Below are 16,494 nucleotides of genomic sequence, written 5' to 3'. Positions count from 1 at the left end.
TGGTTGCCTTAGAGGAGGTGATGGTTTCTTCCTATTTCTCCTAGCAGAAGGTGAAGGTGACACATGTCAAGTAGCTCTATGAGATCCTGGAGGAGTAAAAGGTGGGGACCCATTACCACCTTGTGAAAGTATAGCATTAAGTCTCTTATGTGCTATTTCATTAGCTTTCTTTTCAACCTCACACTACAAGTATGCATCCATGTAGGCTCATCTTTTGTGATCAAGACATCTCTCTTCATCATTACCTTTAGGAGACTCAAGAAGAGGAGTAGAAGGCACATAACCATTTCCATCTTGTGAAACTATATCATTAATCATAGTATTTGCTATATTTCTAGCCCTATGAGAAACATGGGCATTCAAGTATTCCTCATTGACTTGTTCAAAATCCTTAAGTCCTCCCATAGCATTTCCAAGAGAGAAGGGGACTCTAGAAGTAACACTCTATCGCAATTGTATTGATTTAGCCAAACTCTTATCAATTTGTGAAGATGCTTGCTTTTCCTTTTTCTCTATGTAGGCTAGCCTTTCCAACTCAACTTGTCTAGCTTTATTATCCATAGGATGGAAAGATCTAGGTGACAATATAGGATGAGTAAGAAATGGAGAGTAGTGTTGATTTCCTCCATGTAAATCTCTATCAAAATTATTCATTAAGGTAGATCCATATATATATATATATATATATATATATATATATATATATATATATATATATATATATATATATATATATATATATATATATATATATATATATATATATATATATATATATATATATATATATATATATATATCTTCATGAGTTCTACAAGGCCTTAATTTCTCAACTCCATGTTCTCACAAAAATCTATCATTAATCATGGCATCCATTATTTTGTCTTTGTTTCCAATGAATAACATGTCTTGTTCAAATATTCTACATGTAAGATGTGAGGAAGCTCTAGATGTGTTCAACTCAATAAGATGGCTAGAAGGATTAAACCCAATTTTTGTTTCTCCCTTAGGTGATTGATCAAAGATAGGTTATTTTGCTTTATGTTTTTGATGAGTTGGTACTAAGGGTAATTGATCAAAATTAACTTGAGGTCATTCACCATGAATCACTTGAAACCTAATCATAACTAGCATAAGATGGAAAATGATAGTAAATAGGAAGACTCCAAGAAGGGTTGGTATCACACTAGGGTAGTAAAGTAATCACTTGTCCAGTTAATAAAATGTAATAGTGTAACTATATGTAACTCTTGTCAACTCAATCTGTCATAGAGGTCTTACGATTGGCCAACACAATATGCCTAGAGGTCTCACAATTGTGGAAATATCCAAGAGTTTTAATGTACTATAAAAATGTATTAATATGAGATAAAATGATATGTTTAGACAAGTGAATACCCACAATCCAAGGATGAGATCAAATAATAATCTAAGAGAAATCTTTCTCCACTAGGCTAGTCTCTAACTTTTGCAAGTCTTGATTTTGGCAACAAGATAAGGCAACATTTGCTAACTCAAGGGAGCTAAGAAACAAGAATCCAAATAACAAACAAGTATAAGCATTTAGAATTAGGTCCATAATGGTCAAATCAACTTAGGAATGACAAAAATAAGGTAACCCTAGAGTCGAATCAATGAATTGAACTCTCTAAATGATGAATGCTAACTAGGTAATAGGTTTACAATAATCAAGGTAGAAATAGGATAGTAAACTAGAAATTTGGGTTGAAAACTTGGGGAACTTAGTTTTGATTGTTATTTTTAACCAACTATGAACAATTTTAGATTTATAAATGATAATCAGGCACATATACCAATAATTAGGGATTTCAAGAAAACATCTACAAGAAATGAGCAAGGGACAAAGCAACCTTGTACATGAATAAGAATATTGTCATAGTATGAATATAATCCCTAGAACCACTACTTTTGTATATTCTAAAAATGTTTTCCAATCATGCACATAGATCTAGTAAAGAAAAATTACCCTCTAAGAATGGTTTCTAGTAATGGTCAATAGTAACTTTTATAAGATCATGCATGTGACATCCAATCTAGGTGCACTAAGGTTTTGACACATTCTAAGAATTTAATCAATCAAATATGTTGAGGATATCAATAACATAACATGACTTGCACCTGTAAAAATTTCTTCCAATAGGACATTTTTATAGCAATTATTACTTCCAGGTATGGCTATCACCACTTCAAAGTTTTGATTAGCACAATTTACCCAATAATGGGAGTGTTCACTATGGTTAACCCTCTCTTAAAGGTGACTCACAATATTGAACACATGGAGACTAGTTTGGATTCAAGGGTTCTAAGTTTTTGATGCTCCTAAAAGAAACAGAGCATAACCCTCTAGTCTCTTCACCTCACTAAAACACAACAAATAGATTAATTGACTTGTTAAATTGTTGATACCAACTCAAGAAAGTTTGTCTACTGATGACAATGATTTATGTTTCTCTCTAAAAGGGACTAAGAACATATTGTCAATTATCTAAGACTTGACAATGTTTGAACCAAGATTTGATAAACACCTTCCCTACCTACAAGTGGTTTTTTCATTATGAAGAGCTTTGAATTCCACTCTCTCAAGATCCAAAAATAGTGCTCATAGGGCCTAACTACTATATGTAATAGATATGTGAGAAAATAAATCTATGGTTGTTCTTTTCCTTTAGAGCAGAAATTGGAATGATCTATGAAAGCAGGAAAACACTCAAGTAAGACACGCGAGAGGTTTGTATTATGAAAGGAAACCAAATGTTATAGTGCTTTAAATAGAATACTTGGTAATCCATGCAATGCACTTAGTATATTTTACCTTATATTTATTTTTGTTGAGCTTTTCCACAGAAGCAAGCCACAAACTCTCCAACAAGAAAGACAAGCAAACAAGCAATCAAGATATGCAATGTATATTCAACTCATGCAAACGCTAGGGTTAGATATGAAAATAAATTGTTAGGAGAAATAATAACTAGCATATAATCCAAATGACAACTTATATCATGCATTGAAAGATGTAAAAAATAAGTGCAAGCTAATCATTAAATACCCCTTTTGTAGTTTTGATTTGTGACCTAGTCAACAAGATTGGACCTATATGACATAAATTTGGATGCCAAACCCTAAATATAGAAAAGAGACCCCTATTAAAAAATAGAGACATTTCCAAAAATGTCATAATTTTAAAAAGATCTTTTCATTTGTGCCTTAGGGATTTGTTTCCCAAAATAGACTAGTTTTCATAAATTGAACAACTGAGCTATGATATTGCATCCAAATTTAAAACACAAAGAATAGACCCCTTGTAGAATTTAAAGATCTTTCCAAAAAAAAAAAAAAAAAAAAAATTATTTTGATTTGAGCCAAAATTTAGTTTTTATAAAAAAATAAAGAATAAATTATTAAACAAATTAGAATACCTTGGAAAATTCTAAATTTTTTATTGAAGCTTCCCTAACATGTCATCAATGTATAAACAAAGATTCGGACCAAAACTCCAAGCCATTTGGGAGGTATGATCAAATATTTAAAAATCTAAGGTTTTCATCTCTAAGCAAATTTGCACAAGGGGGTTGGCTCCAAAAAAACTAGCATGTGAAAGTGGGTTGCCCCACAGTAGGCACCAAAAAATGTGTGTGAAAAATGTGGACAAATAGTAAAATGCAATTCTATGAACCCTTACGCTCAAGATCAATCAATGAAACTCCATAAAAATGCAAGATCTCAAGAATCAACTCATAGCTTCCTATCATCAATGTGCATAGGTTTGTAGAGAGGTGGCTCTCATATGAACATAGGTCTTGGTCTTTACAAATACATCAAATGAACAAAAGATTCAAAAGGACATGCAATATATCTCCAAGTCTTCAAGAAAGCTTCAAATTTTCAATTATAGCAGTAGCATCAAGTGTGTATGAAAGTATGATCAATTGCGAGAATGATTCAAGTCCTCAAGGAAATCGCATGAAGCTCCAAAAACTTGTACCATAATGGTGATAATAAAATTGCATCATGAAAAATGAAGGAAGGATGTCTCCTTATATACCAAAGGCAAGAGGCATGAGGAAATTAGAGGGAAATTGTAAACTAGATGAAAGGGTGTGACCACATAAAAGAATGTGCAATTAGCATTTAATTAGTGATGTGGAGTGTAAAACTCCATAAAAATCATAACATGAGAGGTATTTTAGAAATAAAATCATCCATTTTCTTATAAAGTGGGTGACATTTATTTAATTTATTCCTTTTAAAATAATAAATGTTGCACATAAAATAATAGGGAGAGGGGTTTTATTTAAATAAAAGGGAGCAAATTCCTTTAATTAAATAATGCCAAAAATCAAAGTGATCAACCATTGTTTAAAATTAATACCAATTTAATCAAGGAAAATGATGTAAAATAATTATAATTAATTAAATAATTCAAATAAATTAAATAAATTAAATAATTTAATTTGATCAAAGGAAATGATGATGCAAATATTGATTCAAACTTGAGATAAATTATGAAATTGGGGCACACAGTCAAGGTGACCATTTTTTAGTGCTTACACTCTACAATTACCACTTTGAATTGATTGCCTTAAGACTCCACAAGATCCCCTTATTCATACCTAACTAAGCCACAAGTTAGCCTAACAATTACAAATTAAAATAAATCCTTACATTAAATGCCCATTTAAGCCATAAGTCAGCACACAACAGGAATTAAATACACATAAGTTAGCACACAACAAGAATTAAATACCAAGGTTGGCTCATACTCGAGATTGAGCATGTACAACTTAGGAAAAGCTAGAACCAAGACCTAACCGAGCACCACACAACCACTTCTAAGCATCAATAACTCACCAAGCATAACCAAGCTCCCTTCATTGACCAAGCCACTTAGTGAACACATCAACCAAACCATGCAAAAGCTAAGATCCCTAGTGTATGTTAAGTTCCTCATTTGATGACTGAGTCCCTTTAATGACCAAGCCAACTCAGTTAACAGTGTAACCAACATCCCCAAACTCCTAGTGCATGTTGAGTTCCTATAAACATTATCGAGTGCCTTTGACAATTGAGTGCCCCAAGCTATGTCAAGGTCCTTTGACAACCAAACACCTCTTCTTCAATCGAGTTACACTTCAAGTACTCTCCAAAGAAACTATCAAGCCTCCTCCATGAATACCAAAGTAGCCACCAAGAAAACTCAAGATGCTCCCGCATCAGACTCCCCAAAAAAATAGATAATTGTGTCCCACACTTTGATGCCCAAAGAAAGATCAACAACCATATTCATCTTCACCAAAGACTTCGACTCCAACAAGGACAAGAAAACCAAAATGAAAATCATCCACATTTGCATCCATTTGTCAAACACCAAAATCTCAACCAACCAATCAACATGCTCACTCCTAGGAACAAACTGAACATAATACTTCATTAGCAACTAGTGAATTCACACCAATAGCAACAAACTCCACATCAACTACAATTTGTAACCCCTCGGCAACATATGCCAAACTCACAACACCAACAAGTGCTCTACAATTTCCATTTCGAACTCAACCAACTGATCATAAAAACAAATCCCCATCCCAACATCATTAAGGTTAGGAATATCCTTAGTAATAGCCTTAAGTTTCTCTACAAGTTCTATAACAAAATTCACAAACTGATTAAGATAACCAACCTCTTCCACCTCAACCTTGCTATGCCATATTCTCTATCGAACAAGTCTTCTAACCAACCTAACAACTCTCTTTTAGATTGGTAGCCTCTAGCTCTAGTAACATACAACGTCCTTCTTTGGTTCCTCAACTCATTTAGAAAAAGAAACATCCACAAAAAAATCCACCAGAGGTATTGTCTCATTAATGCTCCTCTCCACCATATCATGGAGATTCACAATATTCCTAGTATCCAATCTTCTCAAAGAAATCTTCCACAATCTTCAAAAACCCTTTCCAACAAGATCAACTTCCATCTTTGCATCCATCGATCCATTTGTAAGTCTTCTACAATTTCAAGTCAAAACCACGATCCATCACCTCACACCCAAGAACTCCAGAAATAACAATCCACCACTACATCAAGATCTTCTAAGATCAACTCCTCTCAACCCAAGGTACTAGTGCAAACCACCTCATCTTCAATGATCTATCTACATGCTTAGGAATAGTTGTGCTTTGATACCACCTAACATAGTGCAAGTTAGCAGAATCCCCAAAGGAGATGTCCCAGTTGTTGGAAATACAAGATAGGCTAGGTTTCTGAGAGTGGAGGGGTGAATTAGTAACCAATAAAACTTAATCTTAATTCGCCAATTAATCCTTCATATGTATTCTGATCTTATTGCATGCATGAAAAACTAAAAGCATTAAAACATTCATAACACTTGGACACACCATATGGTAATCTAGAAATCTTCCAAATAGAAAGTAAAACTATGGTGGGGATTATACCCACAAGCTTTAGTACAACAATATAAAGTTGGCTTGTTAAGGCTTACAATGATCACTTCTGATGATTTTCCCTATTAGGAGCAATAAGGACTACTAGGTTCACCTTGCAAAAGGATTTACAAACATATAGTGAAGTATGTACTCAGGAAAGAGATTTACAAAAGACTATTAAGTCTACCTTGTGAAAGGATTTAACTATTCCACCTATTAGAATGAACCAGTGGTTGATCTCTGATCTGTAACTTTTATTTGTTGAATAAGACTCCTTTGGAGTGTAATGATCACCTTGTTGTGATGGATAAATCTTTGTTGCTCCTTATACTTCTTGTAGCCTTCTTACTTTGTATATATATATATATATATATATATATATATATATATATATATATATATATATATATATATATATATATATATGTACATATACATATATATGTATATGTACATATACATATATATATATATATGTACATATACATATATATGTATATGTACATATACATATATATATATGTACATATACATATATATATATATATGTACATATACATATATATGTATATGTACATATACATATATATATATATATATGTACATATACATATATATATATATATGTACATATATATATATATGTACATATATATATATATATGTATATGTACATATACATATATATATATATGTGTACATATACATATATATATATGTGTGTACATATACATATATATATATGTGTACATATACATATATATATATATATGTACATATATATATATATATGTACATATATATATATATATATATGTATATGTACATATATGTATATATATACATATATATATACATATATGTATATATATACATATATATATATATATATACATATATGTGTGTGTGTGTGTGTGTGTGTGTGTGTGTGTATCATTCCATTCTTCATGCATTGGATGTGATACAATACATTACATAGATACCAATCCAATTTATAATTCATCAAAGTCGACTACAACACAAGTTTCACTGAAATACACAAAGTCGGCCCAATTGTAGGTACTCAAGTTCTAAAGACAAACTCAATGAGGTTTTGACACTCAGCAACTATTGTCAACACTCAACATCATCATGCACTTGATAGATGTATAATCTCAGCTTGTACGGATCACTTCCAAATAGTCTAAACTTTGTCTGCACTGGTGACTTGCTAAACACTATGAAACTCAACATATAAACTAAATCACTTGGTTGACACTACATAGTTCATTCAACACTATCACTGTGAGCTCAGCATAAATTGAATCACTTGATTGACACATCCTGGCTCAGTCAACATAGATTTACATTACTAAAGCTGCAAACTTGGTAATCACTAGAGGGCTTGATTTACACTGAGAAACTTGGTAAACACTATGAAACTTGATTTATACTGATAAATACCAACTTGGTAGACACTACTTGGTGTGAACTGAATATTGTTCCTGGAACTCAGTAGAAACTATAGAACTTAGTAGAGCCTAAATTACTTGGCTAACACTATAAACTACAAGATAATTTCTATAGCTACTAACCATCTAATTAATCATGTGTGTCACTAATAAAAAAACTTGACTATAATGTCAACAATATCCCCCTTTAAGATTAGTCACAAAAACACTTATCAATAAAAACTAAATTCTTGAAAATTTCAAAACAATTTTTAGTCTCCATCCCTCATCTTCAATTCAGTAACATACTCTATTTTTAAGATTTTTCAAAATTTCTTTTGTAAGAGATGTTTATTGTACATGTATATGTATAATATTATGATGCTCCCCCATACATATATATTCAACCTACTTTACATATTATATACATATGTCTCATGTATTTATATTATATCTTCTTATCTTCTCCCCTTTATTGCATCATCGCATATCTCCCTTTTACATATTCTCCTCCTTTTTGATATAAATTTCAAAGGTGTATGCTATACGGTTACACCAAAATATGACAAGAATTCAGAAATGTACATTTAAAGTTAGTGACATTGTCTTCTCCTAGTTTTCTTGCAACACCTTGCTTACATGCAATGCAATCTAAAATTCTATTGATAAGTCCATCATGTGATCAGCTATGGAGAATTTTTTGTCATGGATAAGAGTTTTGGCATGTGCAATGTGTTTCTGCAATGCATCCATGTTTGGAAGAATCATGCCTTGTATATCTACAAGTTTGGCCCTTATCCTGGCTTCTTCTCTTAGTAATTTTGCTTCCATATCGGTTAGAAATCTGATCTTTGTGTAGCAAGTAGAACTTTAGCTCAGGTCAAGTGACAACTGGTGTACACTTGCCTTCAAATATTCATCTATCTTGGAGATTTTATCTTTGATTTCCTGAGTAAGTGTCACATAGTTTATTCAATAGAGAAGTGACATTGTTGGCAGAGGTTTCTAAGGAGTTCATAATAGTAGACAAGTCTATTTGGTATAGTGCAATCTTCTATGCAACTAGCTCCAATACTTTGTTTTCAAATTTCTTCTTTGCTCTTTGCAACAATTTTTCTTGCCCATTCAGATCTTTATTAAATTTTGGAATAAATTTTGTTGTGATGTAGAGCCTAATGATACTTGGAGGTTTATTAGGCACATTTTCTTCCCCATATTATTTCTATGGTGCTTTGGGGGTAGCGCCCCCAAGATGGGGTCAAGGCGTCAGCTACTATTTTTCTATTATTCTAGCCCTAATTTTGTAAGCAGAAAAATCTTGTATAAAAAGCCTTAGGGTTAGGGATTTCATTATGAATGGTGATATTGTAACTTCTTGTGGTGGTATTGAGTTGTAAGGGATTATAGATTGTAATAAGGTTGTAATCTCTGGATAATAATAATATAGGACTTGTTGTTGGTGGATGTAGCCTAGGGATTGGGTGAACCATGTTAAATCCATGTGTCTTGTGTTATCTTTTATGTGATCTACTATTTTTTGGTATTGGTTATATTTGCATGTAACTGTTATTTTTGTTTGAGGTTAATCCTAATAACTTTTGCTAATTAGGCCAAAATGGGTTGAGAAGTATCAACCTTGATGTTGAGTGCATCTACAAGTATGTTCTTTGCATCTTCCAACACTTGATTTTGTTTGTTTCTCTCCTCTCTAAGCCTATATTACTTAGCTTTCTTCTGCAAAAGCTCACCTACTATATACATTTGATTAGGATTAAGAGTAGAGATGTCCCAATTTAGAATAACCATATCCTAATCAAGATCAATTTCTTCTTCCTTATCGTTGCCTTTCCTAGAAAACTTAGTACTTGGTTGAGGTTTGCTCTCAACTGTCTTTGTACTAACTACTTGCATACTAGAAATAGTAACAATAGTGGAAATAGAAGAACTAGCAACAAAAGTAGATATTGTACTGATTTTAGAAATACCTTGTTTCTAAGTAGCCAAAACTAATGGAGGAAGCACTAATTACTTGGTAGATGAAGTGATGATCACTTCAATCAATGAAGTACTTAGCTAAATAGGTGCAAAGATTGGTTGAGTGCTTAGATTTGCAATGTTTCCCACAACCAATTTGGTAGAAGCTTTCTCTAAGCTTGATGGCTTTAAAGCTTTACTTGGAGAGTGAAGGAAATGAGGCCATAACTACTATTGCAATATTTTCATGGCCACTTTCCTCAATTTTGTGAATCTCAGGGATATTTTCCTCAGTGGCTTCCTATTCTTTCTCCTCATTATCTTTATTATCATCATTTGTTTCTTCTTCATCATCATTGTCCTCTTCCTCCTTATCTTGTTCATCGTCATCTTTGACATGAACAAAAAAATCACTTTTCTAATGAAGATTGAAGATATTCTTCCATGTATTAGTGGTATTCTTCACCACATGTTCAATGTCATTGATTAGTATTAAGAAAGTGTCAAATTTCAAAGTGAGTTTTTCTTCATTTTTCTTCATGGACTCTTTTATTTCTTTGTCATTAAGACTTGGCATGAGTTTCTTTAGAATCTACTCATATATATCCTTTGTAGTTTTCTTAGCATGTTCCCATCTTGTCCATCAGTTCTTTGGGAATTTGTTGTGCAAGTTGATCAGGTGAATATTTCCATTTTCCTAGCTTAGACATGATCATGTCTTCAACTTGTTTCTTCAAATCTGTATTTCTAGTCTCATATTTTAATGATTTAAAATTTTCCATGCCAGCTCCAAAATCAATCTCTTTCAATTTCTCTTAAAATGTAGGTGGAGGTCATTTTAAAATCACATCCTTTGCTTCTTCACCTAATTTTAATTTCTTTCTAGATGTTCTTTGTGAATACTGCAGTAGATGACTTGGTAGGTTTGGTTATGATAACCTTAACTTTCTTCTTGATTGGCTCTTCTTCTTCTAATTTTGTTTCATTTTCCTCGTCTCCTACATCATCTCCTTTACCTTCTATCAATAGGAGAGTAGAACTAGTTTGTCTCAATTTTGCTATCCTCTTCTTTCCTTTGCTGACAGCCTGAGGAAGCTTTATTTCTAGTTCAATTTTGGCTTTGGCTTCATCATATGTACCAAAATATGTGGCCTTGGGATCCATAGGTTCATTCAAAAATGCCTCAATGATGTCCCTAGTGTCATAAATGCTAACCTCATAGCCTAGAGGCTTAACTCACATCACTCTAGGTTTGACTACTTGTATGTATACCTTGTCACTGTCTATCATAAAACAAACATCATCCTTGTAATCTTCTACAAGTTTCTTTGGAATTATAAATCTATTATTCATCTTTTCTTTGAATGAATCAAAATAATTATCCATGATATTGACATAGTTTTCACCCATCTCTGCTATATACTCATTGATTTGATATAGTACAGGCACATCTTTTCTCCATACAAATGTACCTTTTGAAGGGAAAAATTTTTGTACAAATAAGAATAAATAGGTTAAAAGTGAACCAAACTTACATGGGTTATTCTTTGAAGTTTTGATGCTCTCCATGTTTTTGTTGAATTGGCTGAACATTAGCTCGGCAAGGTTGAGGGACATGCTATTATTCACCACCTTGAGAGCGAGATTAACTGCCTCACATGATATGTTGTTGAGATGACTAGAGATATATATTTTATGTGCTATTACATGAATTCCAAAATTTAGCTCCATATTAGCTACACAACTAATCTTTATACCTCTTCCATCCCATACAGCAAAAGTTTTCTTTTCTAGTTCTACCTAACTTAGGGTTTTGGTTGTCTTTTCCTTGGTCAACATTGGGAGCCATGTGATTCGATGAATCATTTTATTTGTTATGAGAATAGGTTGCTCCAACCATAATTTCCCTTTATGTACATAGGTAAGGATAAATGTTATCCATTTTCTCTAAAATTCTCAAGGCATGTGTGGAATGTGGAACCAACCCTTGGTCTCCAAGTGTTGGTGCCCGAGCTTCAACACACCATTCACACACAAATTTTTTAGAGTTTCATCCATTTCTAGGGTTCCAATGTAATGTGAGGAAATATCATTAACCAATAGTACCTTTGGTGGAATATGTGACTAAGCTTCGGTTGGATAAAGCATTTCTGCAATTTTTAGACTCAACTTGAAGTCTGGTGCTTTCCACTCAACTCCTCAAACCAACATCTTGGACCCCTTCTTGGCTTTGCTACTAGAGGATGCCATGCTCAATAGGGTTTTAAAAAAGTATGGAAAACTTCAACAAAAAATCGTACAGATCACTTGGATGCACATAAATCACTCTTTGCATGTATCTCTTTGAAAATTCACAGTGGAAAATGAATTCAATTTCATCCTTTTTTAAAAAATTTACTTTCCAATCGCCATAAATGCTTGGTACATTTTCTTGCTTGATGAAAAATTGTCTTCCACCCAATTTGATTTAATTACTGGGCAGAGTTATTCATGAATTAGTGTCCCCACAATGACATAGTTACACCCAACCTTGCTCAACATGGTCTTCCAACCTGACCTAGCTCGGTAAGGTCAAGAATTTCCTTAAACACTCAGTGATCCCTTTGCATCTTGAATGTTGATATGGAACTTTCATTCTAGTTGACTAGAATTGATGTAAATTGTCTTCTTTATAATCTTAGTTCTAGTTATCCTTATGGGAGATCAAGTAGAAATGCTTGAGTCACCCAATTCTTGAGTGACATGTGCTTCATTACTCAAACTTGCATTCTCAGAAGATTTTGGAATCCATTGTTATCTCATCTACTTTCTAATATTGTCAGCTATGGCTTTCTTTTCGTCTTCAATTCTTCCAGTGTTCATACAGTTCTTGGCAAGGCGTCTAAGTTCTATACAAATGAAACATCTTCTAGTGGTGTCTCTTGTCCTCATGTGATGTTTCACACAATTTACTCCAATGTGTCCAAATTATCCACAATAGTGACATCTGCATCATGTGTTGTAGTCTCAACCAAATATAGCTTTTACAATCTATTTTGTTGGGTTCAATATCTTGGTTTTGCATTCAAAATATTTTTCCCCATGCTTCTTGCATTTGTGACATTTGCCTTCAAATTTAGGTTTCTCTTTGCATTCATTAGCTCTATGACCATGCTTATTGCAATTATTACATTTTCCATTGAATTTAGCTTTACCATTACTCCAAAATTTGTTTGATGCATGACCTAACTTAACATAGTGATTGCAAGTAGGTCATTGATTTTTCTAAGCTCCTTGCTTGGATGATTCATCTTCTTCTGTATATCCAATTCGTGCTTTTCCTTTCTGCCTATATTGGATTTGCTCGTTTAATTTATTCATGTATGTTTGAGATTTCATCATCCTTTCATTGGTTTTCTTTTTAGTGTTTATATCATTTTTGCAATCTTTCATTCTCTGATCATTCATGATTTCTTCATTTGAATTAATAAGCCGATAAATGAACTCTTCCTATTGAAGGGATAGATATTGAATTTCATTTTTCTTTCCTTCTAACTCTTCTTTTATCTTTTTTTTCTCTTCCATGACTTCACACAATCTTACTAACTAAATTTCTTATTCTCTTTTCAGCTTCCTTACTTCTTCTTGAAGTTCACCATTCTTTTCTAATAGTTCTCTGATTGCTTCATCTGAATTACTTTCTAAATGGATATCTTCAATTCTTTCTACAGTGTAGAGTTTGTCATTCATCTATACTACAAGATGTTTTCTTCTTTTTAGGGATTGAGAGAGTTGCTCCTTTGCTTTCTTAATTTTCCCAATAGCCAATTCCAAATCTAGCTTTTCATTATCAATGGCCTTATTAAGTTTAAATACTTTCATTGCCTCTGATCTTTGTTCAAATTGTTAAACTTCTTCTTTGAGAACCACAAAGCTCTAGTACTAATTGTTGGAAATACAAGATAGTCTAGATTACTAAGAGGGGAGGGGTGAATCTGTAACCAATAAAACCTAATCTTAATTCACCAATTAATCCTTCATATGTAATTGGATCTAATTGCATGCATGAAAAATTGAAAGTATTAAAACATTCATAACGCTTTGACACACAATATGGTCACCCAAAAACTGTCCAAATAGAAAGTAAAATTGGGGTGGGGATGATACTCACAAGCTTTAGTATTGCAGTATAATGTTGGCCTATTAAGGCTTACAATGATCACTTCTAATGATTTTTCCTATTAGGAGCAATAAGGATTGCTAGGTCCACCTTACAAAAGGATTTACAAACATACAGTGAAGTATGTACTTAGTAAAGAGATTTACAAAAGACTGTTAATTCTACCTTGTGAAAGGATTTAACTGTTCTACCTATTAGGATGAACCAGTGGCTGATCTCTAATCTACAACTTTAATTTGTTGAATGAGATTCCTTTAGAGTTTAATGATCACCTTGTTGTTATGGATAAATCTTTGCTACTACTTATAGCCTTCTTACTTCACACTTCTACTCTTATATGTGTGTGTGTGTGTGTGTGTGTGTGTGTGTATCTTTCTATATTATTTCATTCTTCATGGATTGGATGTGATAAAATACATTACATATATACCAATCCAATTTACAATTCATCAAAGTTGCTTACAACAAAAGTTTCACCAAAATACATAAAGTCAGCCCAATTACAAGTAATCAGGTTCTAAAGACAAACTCGATGAGGTTCTGATACTCAAAAACCATTGTCAACACTTAGCATCATCATGCACTCGGTAGACATAGAAGCTCGGCTCATACTAATCACTTCTATGTAGTTTGAACTTGGTCTACACTAGTGAATTGGTGAACATTGTCAAACTTGGCATATAAACTAAATCACTTGGTTGACACTGCACAATTTGATCAACACTATCATTGCGAGCTCGATATAAACTAAATCACTTGGTTGACACATCTTGGCTCGATCAACACTAGATTCACATTACTAAAGCTGTGAACTCGATAATCACTGGAGGGCTTAATTTACACTGAGAAACTTGATAAACACTATGAAACTTAGTTTACACTAATAATCACCATCTTGGTAGACACTACTTGGTGCGAACTAAATATTGTTCCTGGAACTTGGTAGAAACTATAAAAATTGATAGAGTCTTAATTACTTGGATAACACTGTAAACTGCAAGATAATTTTGGTAGCTACTAACCATCTGATAAAGTATGTGTGTCACTAATAAACAAACTTAATTGTAATGTTAACACTAGCCCCCAACAAATAATCACACAACAAAAGCATTACACAACATACACAATTTGATACCAAATGCAACTCCTTATTCATAGAATAAATGTTCACATGCAATGTGCCTAACTGTAAGGCCTTTTGGGATATGGCCAAATACAATAGCAATTACAATAATAGTTCTACAAGATCCCTCAAGATCTAACCCAAACACTAGCTAGTCTAGATCCACACTCTAGTAGAAACCTCCAAGAAAAATCTCAACTTGTGCTCACAAGTCCACCAAGCAACTTCATTATTTCTCAAGCCTCAACTACTAGCCCTTCTCAAACTCACAACTCCACCACAATCCTATTGTAAACTGCCTCACATTCAATGCTTTGTCCACAGACTTGAGAAAAATCACCCTTCAGCTACTCTCTAGTTCCCACTCTGAACTAAATTCTTTAAGACTCCACAAGACCCCCTTACTTATACCCAACTAAGCAACAAGTCAACCTAGAAATTACAAATTAAAATAAACCTTTACATTAGATACTCATTTAAGCCACAAGTTAGCTCACAATAAGAATTAAATACATATAACCAAATTAAATACCAAGGTCAGCTCACACTAGAGACCAAGCATAGTTAATTCAAGCAAAGCTAGAACCAAGACCTGACTGAGCACCACACAACCACTTCCAACCATCAACAACTCACCAATCATAACTGAGTTCCCTTCATTCATTGAGCCACTTGGTCAACAGATCAACTAAACCATGCAAAATTTGAGCTCCCTAGTGTATGTCAAGTTCCTCCTTTAATGACCGAGTCCCTTAAATGACTAAGCCAACTAAATTAACACTACACCCAACATCCCCAAACTCCCAATGCACACTAAGTTCCTATAAGCATCATCAAGTACCTTTAATGACTGAGTGTCCCAAGCTATGTTGAGCTCCTTCAAAAACCAAGCACCTCTTCTTCAACTGATTAACACTCCAACTACTCTCCAAAGAAACTATTGAGCCACCTCTCATGAATTCCAAAGTAGCCACCAAGAAAACCTAAGATGCTCCTGCATCAAATAACTACATCTTGAACTTTGTGCTCCATTTCATCTTGTTAATTCTTCCTCATCAGATCTTCTTTTAATTTTTCCATTTGTTGACCTTATAACTAACTTTTTCGTTATCCTTGAAACTTCTCAAACATTCTTAATTTCCATTAAATGTCAGTCTTAGATTAAACCTTTTCTTAACTTGTTCTTCTTATTCATGCTCGGTGAACACTATAACCTTACTTGGGCAATACATCACTCAATTAACACTAAACTACTTTACTTCTCCATCAGGTGCTCGATAAAAACTATAGTCACTCGGTTACTATTGCATTTCTTCATTCATTGACTAACTAGTCTTGCATATACAT

This window comes from Cupressus sempervirens, chromosome 4, assembly GCF_028749045.1.
Source record: "Cupressus sempervirens isolate cs-2001-9-10 chromosome 4, ASM2874904v1, whole genome shotgun sequence".
In the NCBI taxonomy this organism is placed as follows: Eukaryota; Viridiplantae; Streptophyta; class Pinopsida; order Cupressales; family Cupressaceae; genus Cupressus; species Cupressus sempervirens.
This window is presented reverse-complemented; position numbering follows the sequence as displayed.